We start from the raw sequence: 17,476 nt of genomic DNA, 5'->3' as shown, positions 1-17,476 counted from the left end.
TTTCAGCTCGTAACACAGTTTTAACACGGAATTATACACTGTTTCTAACACACTGTGTCTTTATACGGAAATAAATAACTTAAGTAGGTTTTACGTCCTGGACTGTACACTAAATTTGTTTTTACATTCATTTAGTATAATACAATGCCTTGCTTAACATAGAGAAATTCAATCGTACATAAACCAATAGTATTTTTTCCGCGTGCTACTGCACAATAACATATACCCAATACTGGAATGTGAAACAGGGATCGGACTTTTTCATGTACAACTGCACAATAACATACCAAAAACACTAGTGTTGTCACGGTTAACCGTAAACAAAAAAAAATCAACAACACACATTCATTTCGGTTCAGTTTGTATTTTCCGGATTTCAGTTCGGTTTTGTTTACGTTTTACCATAGCCAATTTTGTTTGTTACATGTGTTGTGATTGGCTCGATATCAATGCTATTTCTAACCGATAAAATTCCATGTAATATCGGTAATAGTAAAACGAAACATGGCGACAAGTGGGGAAAAAATCGCAAGGGTGGGAATGCTCAATTTTCTACGAAAGGAAGAGTTAGAAGTTGTTTACAAAGCAATCAGTCTGCAAACTGTACAAATTAAATGATCACGGTAGCTTGGTGACCAGGAGGTCATGAGTTCGACCCCCGCTCTAACTTGAGACATACGCCTAGTTGGTAATTGCTCCTTTACCAAACGTTCGGCATTTAGAAGTGATAATCACATGTCTTTTGGATGTGACTTTGAGAACGGAGGTCCTGTGTCGTAGCAGTCTTTGGCACGTTAAAGAATTCTTACTGCTACGACCGTTTAATTACAAGCGTCGGACTTTTTCTTATACGACTGCACAATAGTATAACCAATACTGGAGTGTGAAGCAGGAATCATACTTTTTCGTGTACGACTGCACAATAACATAACCAATACTGAAATGTGAAGCAGGGATCTACACGAATGCACAATAACATAACCAATACTGAAATGTGAAGCAGGGATCTACACGAATGCACAATAACATAACCAATACTGATATGTGAAGCAGGGATCTACACGAATGCACAATAACATAACCAATACTGAAATGTGAAGCAGGGATCTACACGAATGCACAATAACATAACCAATACTGATATGTGAAGCAGGGATCAGACTTTTTCGTGTACGACTGCACAATAACATACCCAATACTGGAATGTGAATCAAGGATCATACTTTTCCGTGTACGACTGCACAATAACATAATCAATACTGAAATGTGAAGCAGGGATCTACACGAATGCACAATAACATAACCAATACTGATATGTGAAGCAGGGATCAGACTTTTTCGTGTACGACTGCACAATAACATACCCAATACTGGAATGTGAATCAAGGATCATACTTTTTCGTGTACGACTGCACAATAACATAATCAATACTGAAATGTGAAGCAGGGATCTACACGAATGCACAATAACATAACCAATACTGATATGTGAAGCAGGGATCAGACTTTTTCGTGTACGACTGCACAATAACATACCAATACAGGAATGTGAAGCAGGAATCAGACATTTTCGTGTACGACTCAATCTCTACCCAGAGTTATCGTTCCTTACATTCACAAATACCTCTGTCAACGTCTCGAGGGTTTTACAAGATTTTTGTAAAATGGCACGTATGCTCAAATAAAGTATGGTTTCGACTTCAGTTACAAAAATATATGTAAATGAATAAATACTGAGCAGATGTCAAGTGTTTTTGTGACACAAGAAGCATTGATTTGGGTTGAAACGCGGATATTCGGTTGTTCTATTGCACTAGGCCTATACATGATTTTATACATAGGTACATGAAGAAAACATACAAATGGGGAAAAAACTACAAATAGTTGCTTGTCCTACATTTTCCCGATATTTCATAAAGTATTTCTTAGTTTTATTAGCCGTAGAAAAAGTGGATTTACATGTGGAATAACCTTGCTTATTTTGGGACGTTAACAGAGGTAGAAATTGTACTGGAATGTGAAGCAGGGATCGGGCTTTTATAACGGATCACCTTTATTTCTCAGAATAACTCCAGATGTACTTTTAATTAGACTTCGTTTTATTCCTGCTTTCTTTGACATCTAGTGTGCTTATGTTAGCAATAAAACAACCAATATAAAATTATTTGCAGATGTTCTCCAACCATCTTATGGTGTCTATTTATGTCTGCAGAAATGGTCATTGATACTGGAAGATATCTGTGATTTTTGTCCGTATTTAATTTCATCTGCCTGTTAAATAAATTTGGAATGAAATGAAGTAGTCAGAGTTGTTATTAAAGCCTTACGGCATCCTCTTTTTATTTCTTCCTGAATATGTACATTATGATAAACTACTCTCTGTTTTAATGTTTATTTATGGTAACACCACGGGTTCTCCATAGTTCAGTACGCTGTAGCCCCCCCCCCTCCCCCCCCCCCCCCCCCCACACACACCCCCACACACACACCCCTCACACACACACACATACGCAGAAAATAATCCAATTGAAAACTGTGTCCCACGCAAACGTAAATGAAATAAGGAAGCTAAATTTCATGAATGACACATACACAGTGCTTATAAATAAACTTTACAAGTAAACAGGACAATTGTTCATCCGCCAACCACGAGACGCCAGCTAGATTCATCAGATATTTACTGCATCACTAATTCCGTATTTCTATCGCATTCTCTCTCTCTCTTCTCTCTCTCTCTCTCTCTCTCTCTCTCTCTCTCATTGTTTTATGAATCTTCTTTTTTTTGATGGGTTTTTTTCTAGAAAAGGCTAAATATTTTCATATGACACATGACAATTCTCATTGATTATATTTGATCCGCTGAAATCAGGTAGTTATCATTGACATCTCACAGCTAGCCAGTTTAACATGTATTTCAGCAATAATGAATAATGGGTTTTTTCCCTTTTCTTATCATAAAATGTTATAATAGTGATTGTAATTCAGAGCGGATTACAAATTTCATCAAAATGCATTAACTATTTTGTTGTTGTTGTTGTTGTTGTTGTTTTACAATGTTTTACATCTATATAGCGACAAGAGTTATGTGCCCTTTACTTTGGATTACAAAGGGAATTTAATGGGATTGCAATGCCTCTATATTGTTTGGATAGCAAAGAAATAGCACGATTTTCACAACTTTATATACATAACTGACGTCACAATATACTGGTATTTTTTCAAGAGTTAGACTATACACAAAACCAATGACTAACAGTTGTGGCCAAGTACGTCAACAGGGCTCCCGACGTACTATTAGAAATAAACCAGTCATAGTCAAATCTAAATTCGGCTGAGATTCGGCTCGGCTGAATATTTGGAATGACGCCATCACCAAATCTTGGAACAATCCTTCATAATTCATATTTCTGGAAATTTACGTTCAGCTTAGGTCCAGTTCTAGCAATTAATGTGCACTTAGGTGACACTGCCGTTCGCCTCATATAAGTGATTTGAGTTTAAACTAATTCTCTATCACTATTAATTTTGCATCGCTTACCGTGTAGATACATTGTAGGTATGAAAATCCCAATTTAAAAACAAACTATAGGAACTCTTCAATTTCGTGAGATAAAATATTGTGCCATGAAAGTTACCATTTGAACGGAAAATTTAGTGATAGTATATTTTATGTAATTTACATACTTAGACGGTAAGTATTGCAGCATTAATACTGAAACAGTTGGTTTAATAGTCAACTAACATATTTGAAGCGAACAGCAGTGTCACCTAAGTGCTCTTTAATTGCTGGAACCGACCGAAGCTGAAAGTAAATTCCCAGACATGAGTCATGAAGGACTGCTCCGAGATTGGATGAAGGTGTCAGTCTAAATATCAGCCAAACCGAATCTTAGCCGAAATTAAGTCAAATCATGTCTCGGATAAAATGTCGTCAAAAGTCACCGTACAAATTAGCGGCGATTCAGACTTTATTGATTAGTTTATGGTGGATGGTATTTGGAGTCCAGAAAAATATAAAGTTCCTGTAGTAGCAGCATCAGTTTTCTTGCATACCAATACATGTATGTAATTCCTTCGCAAATATCATTTAAAGAACACCCGAATTGTCTCTGTCTATCAATCGTGTTGTCGCCAAGAACAACAGTTCTGGTGGCCCGATAAAAAAAAGCAGGTAATGTTGACTAACGTCCTCAAAATAATTTTGGACATAACAATAAAATTTGTAATGATTTCAAATGAAATTAAACGATTTAAATAAATGAATTGATGTATTTTATTCTATTTCTAAACGATGGACTCAGTTGGCAGATTTTCAATGTGGTTTTTTTTTTGTTTTTTTTGTTTTTTGTTTTTTTGTTTTTTTTTTACTTTCGGTGCATTTCATTGGGTATAGCAATTAGCACCTAGGTAGACCCTGGCCACTCGAGGTAAATAACATCTGTCTAGATTTAAGTCATGCTTTCTTTTCCAGTAACTGTAGGTCATGAAATGGGTCATTATAGTAGATTCGGAAAAGATTCTATCATGTGGAATCAGATACGTGACATTCCTTCATTCACTTCCCTGTTGATCAGGAAGAAAAGACGTTCAATGTACAGTGCGACTGTATTTGTCTATTAAGCAATAGAGGACAGTCATTTCAACGAGGTAACAAGAACTGAAAATAACAAGATGTACTGTGAGCAATGCTCACTAAGAATACCCCCCGCTTACCCCAATCTCCCAAATGGTGTTGTTAATAGGTATAAACTAGGAACACAGCATATCCATGCGATGAAAAAAAGCCGTTAAAGAATTTAAATGGAAACCATATTGCTACTTCGATGTCCAGTGCGCGTGACCTTTGACCTTTTGACCCCAAAATCGATAGGGAACATCTTCATCCCATGGGTAGTCCATATGTATGATATGGTGACTGTAGGTGGAAAGGATAACGCTTTATAGCCCGGAAACCATATTGCTACTTCGATGTCCAGTGCGCGTGACCTTTGACTCCAAAATCGATAGGAAACATCTTCATCCCATGGGTAGTCCATATGTATGATATGGTGACTGTAGGTGGAAAGCATAACGCTTTAGAGCCCGGAAACCATATTGCTACTTCGATGTCCAGTGCGCTTGACCTTTGACCCTTTGACCCCAAAATCGATAGGAAATATCTTCATCCCATGGGTAGTCCATATGTATGATATGGTGACTGTAGGTGGAAAGGATAACGCTTTAGAGCCCGGAAACCATGTTGCTACTTCGATGTCCAGTACGCTTGACCTTTGACCTTTTGACTCCAAAATCGATAGGGAACATCTTCATCCCATGGGTAGTCCATATATGATATGGTGACGGTAGGTGGAAAGGATAATGCTTTAGAACCCGGAAACCATTGCGTCTACAGACGGACGGACGGACGGACAGACGGACAACCCGATTCCAGTATACCCCCACAACTTGTTGCGGGGAGTATAATAATAATCGGGAATCAAGGAGATATACTTTGTCGTAACTGAACATATTGCGCCTCCGTCATTCCTTCCGTCTCGTCATCCTATATTCAAACGCTTTCTATATTTGCCCGTGGGAATCTGGGTTAGAATAGGTCCTCAGTACCCCTTGCTTGTCGTAAGAGGCGACTAAATGGGACGGTCCTTCGGATGAGACCGCAAAAACCGAGGCCCCGTGTCATACCAGGTGTGGTACGACACAAATCCCTGAGGCCCCCTGCTCAAAGGCCGTAAGCGCCGAACATAGACCTAAATTTTACAGACCTTCACCGACAATGATTACGTCTCTATATGAGTGACAAATTCTCTAGGGGGATGTTAGAAATTATACAATCAACCAATCAAGACATCCTTTTAAATCTAAATTATCTGATGTCACTGAGGAACAAATATGCAATGTCATAATTCTATGCATCTTTAACAGCTTTGTTAAAAATGTCAAATCTATGTAGTCTAAGACTGAATGGTTTTCTCTTTCTCTGGCCGTAGATTATTGTTATTTGATATACACATTACACGTGCATTCATTTTGGATCAAGATCTAAAGTTATACCTGATGAATCTATAGATGTTAACATGTACAAATACTACATTCTGAAAGGAATGCAACTGATTGATTGATTGTTTTGCTGTTTTCCGTCAGACTCAACAACTTTTCAGTTATCTGGTGGCGCCCAGTTTTTTTTATTGGTGGAAGAGAGAACTCAGATACAATGTACCTGGGAAGAGACCACCGACCTTACGAAAGTAAACTGAGAAACTTTCTCACCTACCGGCGCGAGCGGGATTCGAACCTGCTCCGACCAGAGGTGAGAGGCCGTGTAATTTTGAACGCGATGCTCTAACCACTCAGCCACGGAGGCATGTACGAATAGGCGCAAACACATGAAAAAAAAAGTTATAATTGAAGAACGGGTGCAAACACAAGAAAAACGCTATAAACGATGAACAGATGTGAACACATGAAAAATAAGATAAGTGGCGAAGAGGTGCGAACATATGATAGCTGCATTATGAACTGGTGTGGATGCATGATTAAAAGGATAGATGTTGAACAGGTGCAAACACATGATAAAAGTGATAACTGGAGGACAGAACTGATCTGTTCACAGGAAAAAAGGGATAACTGCTGAACATGTGTGTACATACTAAAAATAGCTGGTGAAGAGGAATGTGCAGACTGACAACTGGTAAATAAATGGGTATGTGCTGAAAATGTAAGACAGAGAGAACATGTTTGAACACTGAAAATGTGATACAAGGGCTTTGGAAAGCATTTGACATAGGGTGAGGGCGAAACTGATCTGGAAAAGGGGAGGGGAGTTGGGGGGTCGGACCTATTTAGATTTCCAACCGCATGTTGATACAGTAATATCATTTCTTTTTGTCATTAACCTGATGACACAATATGAAATGAAGGAAATTAAAGTTTAATTTTAAGTATTTAAAATCATTACTTCATGCAATTGTGAATAGTAAAAAGAACAGCACTGGTCAATGACAGCAGATAGGTTCTTTGCATCTGTGGTCTCCCTGTCAAACACTTTTGACAGCATACATCGGGTCACGCTGTGGAAAATAATGAAAGGATACGGAATATTAAAAAAAATCATAGGCATCATAAAAGACATGTATAATGGATTCCGATGCACAGCGAGACACGAGGGATCAACATCTGAATGGTTTCTGATAATATATGATGTGAGACAAGGGTGCATCATCTCACCATTTATGTTCCTTCTATGCATTGACTGGATGATGATACGAGTGACAGAGGAGCCCCGTGGGATTCACTGGGCATCTACAGCGAATCTGGAGGATATATGCTTTACAGATGATATCAGTTTCTTGAGACAAACGCAACAACAGATGCAGGAGAAGACTCATATGTGAAAGGAGTAGGGCAGAAAGATCGGTTTGAAAATCATTAAAAGGAAAGCCAATGTTATGAGAATGTACAGTAGGAACACCAACACAATCAGCTTAGATGGAGAAGATCTGGAGGAAATAAAGACATTCTGTTTTCTTGGGAGCGTTGTGAACATCAATGGCGAGGTAAGGAGGAAGTCAACATCAGGGTATGAATAGCAGCTAAAGCATTTCGAAAACTGGGTAACATCTGGAAATCAAGGAAAATCTCGAGAATGACCAAGATTAAGCTGTACAAGGGCAAATATAGATCAGAGCTATCATATGCGACGGAAACATGAAGGACCAACAAGGAAATAAAGAGCAGACTGAGAGGGTTTGAAGGAAGATGCTTAAGAAGAATTCTTGAAGTGAGGTGACAAGATTGGGTCAGATACAAGGAGATAGCGGCGAGAACTGGATTGGAGACAAAAACATGGAGATAAAGCACAGAAGGTGGATATATCTGGGACATGTACTTAAAATGGAGGAGGACAGCATTGGAAGAAGACATATGAGGTGGCACCGCCTGGAAGGGGAAGACCTGTGAGCTTGAAAGAGACTTGGAGAAGGAATATAGAGACAGAAATGATGGGGACTGGATACACCTGGAATACCATAGGGTGAGCAGCACAGGACAGGAGCCAATGGAGAGACCTTGTAGCCGCCTTATGTGTAGACATACACGAAGTCTCCCTGTGAGTGCGCAGAATCAACAAGTGGTTCAATAGCTCAGAGAATTCCATCGATATCCTTGGTTTCTCGGGGAAGTTTCTGTCTCCTGTTTCTTTGGGATACTTGGAGTCTTAGTGTTTCTTTGGCAATGACACGTGCAGATGTGGATTCTTCTTTCCGAAAGAAATCTTAAGAAATTCTAGATAAATAGGTTGATCAATACATGTTAATCTCCTCCATTCTTGAAATAGGATTGTTGAAATATAAGACAACAGTACATAAAATTCATCTGAAGTCTATCGTGTTTCAGATATTACAGTGGTTTTTAACATAATTTACGGTGGCTCTCTTTTAATGAATTATTTAATGACTTACAAGTAGTAATCGTTCAAACTCATCGATCGATTGATCTTGATTGCTACTCCACTTGCAAATATTCCTCATTAATACCCCTGTTAATTGTCAAAACATCAGGTCAGGAATCTACCCCCGATGTTGCGCATGTGTAAACGATACGGTTTCCACATCGTCACTTTATTGACCATAGTCATCGCTCTGGACAATGAATACGCCTTTGTGATAGTAGCGAGCGAAGAGAGCGACCCGCATTGCAAGCATTTTTCATAGTTAGATGTTAACATGTTTTCGTTAAATATGTGTTTACTCGCGTGTTTATTTACATCGGACTTCCATGTAGTAATGTCAGGTGAAGTCCATGTAGTTTATGTTGGCAAACACTTCTCGAGTACGAAGAGATTTGGTGCTGAGCGAAGCGGGGTGAGAGAAAAGTTTAACATACTTAGGACACATTTCACACCTCAAACTAAAACAATTCCCTATACCAAGTCACCTAATATACCCCTGGTCCAGCTTCATGGTTGGGTAACCATGTAATTGTATTTATGATTATTAAACTAACATTTATCGAAGATTGGTAACATTCAAGGAAGGGCGTCACGCTTTCTGAATACAGTGTGTCAATAACAGCATGCCACTTCGCTTAATCGAGCGTGCAGATGTTCGGGCGAGGTTTCTCATAGATTTCAATGAAACGGGTTTTACTTTGACCAATAACATTGAAAGAATGATATAGCATGGTCATCCGAAGTCACTTTTATTGAAACCATCCGGCTAATCAGTGAGTGAAATTTGCACGCTCGATCATCATTGTTCGTGGGAGATCCATGTTCGTGGATTTCGTGGGTCACTCTCACCCACGAATTTACGTGTCCTCGAGCATTTTTAAAACCAAGTAGAGTTATCTATCCTCGTGACATCGTATCGCTTACCCACGCTGTTACGTCCCCATGAACCAGCTAAATTTTGCTAACCCACGACCATTGGCCGGCACGAAGTAAAATGATTTCACAGTAGTACCCAGTAACCAAATTGGAACGTTAAATGTTAAAAAACAAAAAAAGTTTGGGTGGCTTGGGTGACCAACAGAAACAAGAGATCAGACATGCTGATGGTTGCGAATCTGCAATCATATTATTATTTTTAATCATTTCCATCATTTCTAGTTATTTTGATTTATTATCAGTTTCGTTTTATTTGCTATGTAGTGTATTTTAATTAATCCATTTTTGTCTTAGTATGATTTGTCATTAGTTTTTAGTCCGTGTCCGATTGTTTACATTTTAAAAAAAACGTTATCAAGATAGGAAGTAGATATATCAGGCTTGGGTTTCTCCCAAACAGCTCAAACTTAACTCTGGGTTTTCTGTTATTCGAGCAGTCAAAATTTGAGTAATCTCGCAAACTTAAGTCTTAAGTTTTCGACTTAAGTTTTTCTCGAGAAATCCAGACCAGAAGACAGATGGACGAAATTTAAGTAGATAAGTAATGAATTAGAGTTGGTAAAGAATAAGTAGAAACGCATTTAATAGCAGGGAGTTTATAAAAGTAAAGCAGTACATACGTCAAATAGTAAATCCCTGATAGAAATAATCTTGTCAGTTATCAATAGACCTATCATTCATTTGTAGTTCTTTAATAGTTGTAGATTCTTCTGTATCCAATGTGGCGATTTTAAATTTGTATGATTTAGATATATATTGATCTATGAAAAGGTGAAGGTAACCGTGATCAATCTCATAACTCCAATAAGGAATAAAGGATAGAGAGTTGGGCAAACACGGACTCCTGGATATTCCAGAGGTGGGATAAGGTGTCTAGGAGGAGTAAGCATTCCCTGTCGACCGGTCACACCCGTCGTGAGCCATATATCCCGGCCAGGTAAACGAAGTAATCCGTATTCAGAATCAATGTGGTAAGAATGGTCTAAGAATTGGTTTGAAAGATGTAAAACAGCCAATAACAGGCTGCACTGACAAACAAGATCGTTATATTGACCATAGAATTAGCGCAATGCTGACCCCAAATGAGATTTTTGAAACCCCTGTCACATCAACATGCCCGCCAGCAGCGCGCCCGGTCCAAAAACCGATCATAAGCAAAATGAGCCCTTGCATATCGGATCAGTTGAGATATCTACACACCATATGCAGGTGATAATGGAATATTGCTACATAGATATGGGAAGTTGATGATGGAGAATCCGAAATCATCCCATTTGTCCTAAAGTTGAGTTATAAGTTTGCCGTTAAGACAAGTATCTATTTTCAATAAAATATCTATGTACGAAGCAGATGTGGATGACTTTGTGGTGTATTTTATTTCGAGTTCACTGGGACATATCAAATCAACATATGAATGAAAATGATTATTGTTAATGGATAAAACGTCGTCTATACATCTAAATATCGAGTTGAACGTCACAGCAAAAGATTTTTTTCTTCTCATGTAGAAGCTTTGGAATCATAAGAATATAAAAACAGAAAAAAGGAGCACAATTCGTGCCCATGGGAATTCCAACAGACTGTTGGAAGAGCTGGTCACAAGAGACTATAAGATATTGTCAATGAGGAACTCTGGCATATTTTTAATTTCAACTTCAGAGAACTTAGGAATGGAATCAACATTGGTGTTTAACAAAGTAATTTTTTGAATGACTGATCACTAGATATGAATATTTCCTTTTTCCATTTTTGTTGAAGAAGCAACTGTCTATGATGTCAAAAAGTCTAGCATTTAATTTATCGTGAGGAATGGTCGTATAAAGTGTTGAAAAGTCATACGTTTTGATACTGTTGATTTGAAAAAAAGTTTGTGATTTAAAATTCACTAAAGCTTTTTAATTTTTTTTATGATCCACATTTGATTTACACCACGTTTGGCATATGTTGTCGCTCAGTGCGTTTGAAGTTTCTCCTTTACAGCTGTTAATATTTTCGTGAGGAGTACAGATAGGGGCTTGATAGAACATTTACTCGATCCAGCAATGCATTTTTGCTTGTAAGGGTTTTTGTGAAGTTTAGGAATCCAGTATAGGTACGGTAACGCATATTCATCCGACCCATTGACTGACATAGACTGGGATATCAATCTAATTAAAATCAGATCTTCTCTAAACGTTACACTGGTCCGATGTAACGGTTAAAGAAGGTGTCATTTCAATTAGATTGACTGGGATATTAAATGTGTCGAAAACTGAAGCATGATTGTGAAAAATCTCCTCCTTTGAAGACCAGATGAAGTATACGTATACAATTACCACATGTGGAATTGATGATAAGTTCGTCTAAAATGCAGTTGTAATAATGAGCCTTACAAAGACAATGTTGTTACAAGTTCCATATCATTTATTTATTTACTAGTACTTGCTTACTTGCATGTTTTATATTCATTGAATGTGTTCTACTTATTTTATAACGGATCTTTAAATGTGTATCACAATAAGTGTTTAAATTAAATGACGAATTGTGTGAATTGTGATCCGTGTGTAACTTCAAGGAAATAATCAGCCTCCGCTACATTATTGCCGGAACCCGGTACTCCTATAGCTTCTAACACGGAAACGACACCGAGAACATGTCGCTCCCATACTTTCAAGGAAAATGCACCAAGTACCAAAATATAATTGAGAAAGATATGAGCAAAAGCGAACCTCTCATTTCCGAGGATGTCATGGAGGAGGAACTGTCCGTCCTGCTGCGTCAGGTGGAATCATCGACGAGGCGACTTGAAGATCGGCGGTAAATTGGAGGAGAATATAGAGAAGTGGTCCATGTTTATTGAAAACAAAGAGGTTGTACAAGGTGAAGCAGATAAATTTACAGATGATAGTGAAAGGTTATGTGATAAATTTACAGATGATAGTGAAAGGTTGTGTAGTATAAGCTGAAGCAACTGAACGCATAGATCAACTTATGCTGGAGAGGAGTTACTACTATGAAAGCAACACAGCAAATAACTGACTCGAGAATAGACCAGATAGTGTTTTTACAAGAAAATATCAAGAGATGTTACATGATTGTACAATTTCAAGAGTTACAGTTTCATCAATCCCAATTCCATACAGCTCCTCAATGTTCTAAGGGTAGGTAGCGGTCAGCCGGGTTCAATCACCGGTGAGCAGATACCTCAGTTTTTACAACACCTGACTAGAGATTCAAGGGCCCGGGTTCGAATCCCGGTCTGGTCCTTTGCACTTTGTCCCTTCCTCTTACAATGTAAAGGACTTGCGTTTTCTAGATATCATTTCTGAAAATGGTCTTAAAAACAAAAAGTAGGTGACCTGGGTGACCAACAGAAACAGGTCTATTCAGAAATGCTGATAGAGTAATATACAAGTAAAACTGCCCCCGTGTCTTTTTAGAAGTTGTTTCAGTTGAAGAGTTACATTACTGGATGTGTCGCTTTGAGACCGAAGCCCGATTTTTTTTTTAAGAATTTCATGCTACTAATTGTTTTAATGAAATGTTAGTGATGAGACATAAGAGAGAGAGAGAGAGAGAGAGAGAGAGAGAGAGAGAGAGAGAGAGAGAGAGAGAGAGAGTAATATCGCTTTCTTAACGTGTCTGATCTTTCGTTTCAGTTGGTCGCTCCAGCTACCCCAACTTTATTTTCAAATATTCAATGACTGAAACGCCGTAATCAGAAAGCGTGACAATTTACTTGAATGTTACCAATCATCGATAATTATTGGTTTAATAATTATACACGTACATGGCATGGTTACCCACTTTGGACTTGGGGTGTACCACGTGATTTGGTTTGTATATATTTTATGAACACAAGTTCTTAAAACTTAGACCGCTCTCTCCCATATGCATGTATATGCACATGTATAACAATGTATTTTGGTATGCATGGTAAAACAGTCATTGTAAATGTAAATATAAGCATATCTAGCGCATGTTGATCACTTAAAGAAAAACAAAGTAATGATATAAACTAATTGATCAAAATGACCACTCAATTTCATAAACGTTTGTATAATAATAAACAAATATTCGTTTTCACTATTATTAAGGGAATTGTCGCCCCAAAGAAGAACACGAGTGATGACAATATGCAAACCATGCCATTAAAAAGAATATTTATGGGTTTTTTTTATACCTAGAACATGTAAAAAGGTAATGATATTCATCTTCAACTTTTCCACACAGTACATAAAGGACTATTAATGATGTTGTAACGGAATAAATCTTTGTGCCTAAGCCTTGTATGAATATTATTTAAACGACGATGGGGGCAATGTGCGAAGTAATGAGGTGAATTTTCTTCTTTTTAAATTTATTCCTAAATATCTCCCAGAGAATCACTTCGTTCGATTTCAACAGGTAGGGAATTCCACTCATTTATAACAGTTGGTACAAACGAAGTTTTATAGATTTGAAGTTTACATTTTTTAAAGTACATTGTAATTCAGTGTATTTCTTGTGTTGTAGTGTGTAGTTTTGCCAGGGAAAATGTCTATAAAATAATTTGGAGTCGTATCTGGTTTTAATTGTGATTTAGTATAGACAAAAATCTTTTTTGTTCGAGGTGTGCGACATGCACTATGTTCTTTCTTACTCCCGTGTATAATACTCCAACCAATCACATCCATTGTTTGAAAACTGGCGCATGCGCAGTACGTGTACATGTCAAGAGACATTACATGTGTATTTGTCTAAATGCGCATCTGGTGCATCAAATTTGGTACCGTATAAGTTTTACATCATCACAAGACCGACATATCACTACTCAACAACAGTTATTCCACTTGTCAGATTTTCAAATCATTAAACAGTTGTGGATTTCAGTCATTTTAGTAGTTAGCAATATGAAATTTCATATGTCAAAATCTAAGATATTAAGGCGGCGTACTATTGTGTGTTTGCCGGGAAGTAGGGTGTTTAGTGGCAAGTGTCACTTAACAACTTATGTTCCGCGTCTATCAAACGCTTACTTTTTATATCATCAACATCCACTCTGAAATACATTTCCTGCAAATTGCACATGAACAAATACACAGGATTATGTCTGCATTCTGTTGGTTAACATTAGATAACCAGTTTTGGCCTTACCCTTTTTTACCCCCCCCCCCTCAAATGATTGCAAATTTATATAAATAACAAAATTAACAGCACTAAAACAAATAGAAAAACTATTATGAGGCACACAAGATTTGAAGGCGGAGGCCGAGAGCGCCCTAACTTTTTACACAATATTCTCGATTTATTATCCCTTACTGGGATGACACAGCTGATCGCTAGAGGAATTTCATAGCTTGAGGTTGATCCAAATTTATTGATAAAATGCATGCAGGATAGATAACAGCATATACATCTATTTCCATTATAATATACCATGCAAGATTTAGCTTTAGATATACAACCATATTAAAAGCAATAACCTGTAAATACTTCAAATGTGTTTTCTACATGAGAAGCTAAATGTTTTATTACAACTGTATATTTAGACATGATCTTTCATAGTATATATTGACTTATCTTCTTTATGAAAATAGTCTTAACAGAAATGAGGCCATTGACGGTAAATACCAATGACTTTTAAGTCGGTTCGACCTAGTTTCCAACAATGCAATGTACATGTTAGTCGTGGCATCGAGAGCTTTTTCGGTTACCGATGATAAGAGTCGCGATACACCTACAGCGAACATACGTAAACGTGGGGAACACTGCTTAATGATATATAACGAACTGTCGACAAACGTGAGGAACACTGCTTAATGATATATAACGAACTGTCGACAAACGTGAGGAACACTGCTTAATGATATATAACGAACTGTCGACAAACGTGGGGGACACTGCTTAATGATATATAACGAACTGTCGACAAACGTGAGGAACACTGCTTAATTATATATAACGAACTGTCGACAAACGTGGGGGACACTGCTTAATGATATATAACGAACTGTCGACAAACGTGGGGAACACTGCTTAATGATATATAACGAACTGTCGACAAACGTGAGGAACACTGCTTAATGATATATAACGAACTGTCGACAAACGTGGGGAACACTGCTTAATGATATATAACGAACTGTCGACAAACGTGAGGAACACTGCTTAATGATATATAACGAACTGTCGACAAACGTGGGGAACACTGCTTAATGATATATAACGAACTGTCGACAAACGTGAGGAACACTGCTTAATGATATATAACGGACTGTCGACAAACGTAGGGATCACTGCTTAATGATATATAACGAACTGTCGACAAACGTGGGGAACACTGCTTAATGATATATAACGAACTGTCGACAAACGTGGGGAACACTGCTTAATGATATATAACGAACTGTCGACAAACGTGGGGAACACTGCTTAATGATATATAACAGACTGCCAACAAACGTGAGGAACACTGCTTAATGACATATAATAAACTGTCGACAAACGTGGGGGACACTGCTTAATTTCATATTTTCTTTTACATTCCAGAGAGAGAGAGAGAGAGAGAGAGAGAGAGAGAGAGAGAGAATTTATTTTTGCAATGATCGGTAAAGTATAGAAGATTTCAAATGAAATGAAAGCGCTTTAAGGTAGTACTCTACATCGTCATAATGGCTGACTTCCTTTAAAAACATGGATGAAAAAAATCGATATCAGCAATATTTGACTTTTCCTTTTCCATTTAAATACCTAGCCGAGTAGCTCAGTAGGTTAGAATACTGACTGCTTAACTGTAGGTTGCAGATTCGAGTCTAGTAGGGGTTTTAAATCTTTTTCAGATTACCTTCTACTAAAACTGTATTTTTTGACAAAATAAAGTAAATTTGAGAATTTTTAACTTCAAAGTATTGTTGTACATATCCTCCACTTTTCATCTACATCAAAATTTCTCTGGTGTAGCATACCTCCTTAAAGCTTTACTAAACGTCTTCGCGTTTCTTTTTACCTATATATATATATATATATATATATATACATACATATATGTGCTATCCTGTTTAAATAAAGGACATTATCATTATTATTATTATTACTTTGAAAATTTTCTGCATTCGTCGCTGATATACATCATATCACATTACAAGCACCTGTTTGTATGATATGCTGTGATCGTACAAGTGCTATTACTGGAAAAAGGAGACTTCATTGAATATGATTTTAGATTACTTCCCGTCCTCTTTTATACACAGCCCGTCATGGCGAATAAACAGGGAATCATTCCGTACATAAAGTTCACGACCCACTGATTTTTGTCCGGGACATTTAACGTAACTTAATGTGTTTCTTTCGCTTATCGATCGGCAGTCGACAATTTATTGATTACATAACTACTGCATTGGAAAGGCTGTGATAATAGAAAGCTCCTTGACATAACTGTCCTACTTATAAAACACTTTAAAAATACCAGATTTAGGAAGACAATTTCATGTACGTCGTTATTGAACAGCGACAAACCAAATCGTTTAAACACCAACACCCGAGGACGGAGGTGGGTGTAAACGGAGGGTCCACGTACCTTAAATTCTCCTTGTCGTTCCTCTGGAACCCTGGCAGACTCTCATCTCAGAGATAATTATGGCGATGTCTTTCCCATTTCCTTTTTTTATTTATACACGCAACGAGGAAGTAACAGATTTAGACTAAACATTTAAATCACGTGACTAACGGCGAAGGACATAAAGAGTAATTCGGAAAAAATATAACAGCTACTTCTTGAAACGCAAAAAGAAGTAAGCAATGTATGTAAGATGCCTTTAAATACGGCACTTTATCCGACCTGTTTATTGCACCTTAAGTAAACTGTTTATTTGTACATGTGGTTCTTCATATTTTCATCCGTATTAGAGGACTGTCAGCATTACTTAAATGTGACCATGAATATTGTTTTACGTTTGTTATTTATAGATTTATCCGTTTAGGTCGTGATTAATATATCCGCATGATATGCAAAATAAGAATGCAACGTTACCTGGAGCAATGTACGTAATATACTCTAACTGGTTAAACATTTTCATTGTCTATAAGAATTTATTGCTGTTGGGATTCTGTTTACCTGCCGGTATCAGTGGCGGA

General features: G+C 37.5%; 1 protein-coding gene across 9 annotated transcripts in view; it reads right to left on the bottom strand.

Annotated features, from left to right (window-relative positions):
* Positions 1-17,084, bottom strand: part of LOC125670402 (phosphoinositide 3-kinase adapter protein 1-like) — a 41,238-nt gene extending 24,154 nt beyond the window's left edge. For 6 of the 9 annotated variants that reach the window (XM_048905534.2, XM_056163644.1, XM_048905537.2 and 3 more), the window contains exon 1: positions 16,920-17,075. The gene's annotated coding sequence lies outside the window, so the exon portion shown is untranslated. Of the gene's footprint in view, positions 1-16,919 lie in introns of all 9 variants that reach the window. The other 3 variants (XM_048905538.2, XM_056163646.1, XM_048905533.2) reach the window with 2 other exon arrangements.
* Between the last annotated feature and the right edge of the window lie 392 nt (positions 17,085-17,476).

The sequence above is a fragment of the Ostrea edulis genome, chromosome 4 (genome assembly GCF_947568905.1).
Source record: "Ostrea edulis chromosome 4, xbOstEdul1.1, whole genome shotgun sequence".
Lineage (NCBI taxonomy): Eukaryota > Metazoa > Mollusca > Bivalvia > Ostreida > Ostreidae > Ostrea > Ostrea edulis.
Note: the sequence above shows the minus strand (reverse complement) of the source record. Positions and strands in the feature narration are given on the sequence as shown.